We start from the raw sequence: 1,127 nt of genomic DNA on the forward strand, positions 1-1,127 counted from the left end.
CAGCCCCGTCTCCCCCGATCCCCCCTGTTCCCCCCATATTATCAAATTCCACTTACTTGCTCTCCGATTTCGTTTGGCGCCGATCTGATTTTGATGGGGGCAGCGCCTTCCCCGTCCCCGTGCTGCTGATCGCAGATAGGCAACCCCGGCAGCACCTCGCCGCGGCGACGTCACGTCGGAGGTCGTGGAGGGCGCCTGGAGGGGGCCGCGTGTGGAGGACCTTGCTGCCCACCTCCTCCCCCCGCCTCGCCGCAGACGAGATGACCGATGCGATGTCGATCGCGTTTTTGCGTGCCGGCGTGGCGAAGGCGAGGGCGAGGCCTGTGCTCTGCTGGTGCGCTGCGGGATGGGAGCCGCGGCGGACGAGAACGCGATGTTCCCATTGTATTGGGCCGCCGCGCCGCGCCCCGCCCCACCTGATAACCTCGAGGGTTTGTTCTAATCAAGGCTCGTACAGCCCCGGTGGTGCCCTGGCCCTGGCCGGGCTGGTGGTCCCGGTGCGCTTTTCTTTCCCAGCCCGTGTTGTTTTTCTGTCCTCTTTAACGTGAGTGCGCTGCGCTCCCTGTTGTTCCAGCGCGCTCCCCCGCCCTGTCGCCCGGCGGCCCGAGCTCGCAGTGACCCCGCCGCAGCACAACGAGAGAGAAAACTCTGTGATCACGTGCAGGAAAAAATACTCTTTGATTTAAAAGAAAATCCTCTTGCTTGTTATTAGCTTCTTTTACAGCTAACAAAAAGCAACTTTTTTTGTTTTAAGGTATTTCGGCGGAAAAACTATATACAATTATGAAACTAGACTGAAATACAATCGAATATTTTTTTCTGGACTTTCGCCCTTTTGCTAGCTCACCACTGAACTGCTCAACACTTGTGGTGCACCTGTAAGTTGAAGATTTGCAAGTGTTCAACTCTGTAGTTGTACACTAGTTGTTGTACACAAGTGCCGCCCGCCTCGCGCCCCGTCATGGTCACGCCGTTTGCTTCGGCTAGCAATAATGTTTGAGATGTGCGGCAGATGCGCGCCCGGGAGGAAAGTTCAATTCCGTTGCGGTGTATTGTGTGTGGAGACGCTCGTGTGAGAGCGCGCACATGGCTCTCCACCCCCAAAGGCCCCCAGGCTGCAAAGAGTT

Source organism: Frankliniella occidentalis, unplaced genomic scaffold (assembly GCF_000697945.3).
Source record: "Frankliniella occidentalis isolate FOCC.00 unplaced genomic scaffold, Focc_3.1 Scaffold181, whole genome shotgun sequence".
Lineage (NCBI taxonomy): Eukaryota > Metazoa > Arthropoda > Insecta > Thysanoptera > Thripidae > Frankliniella > Frankliniella occidentalis.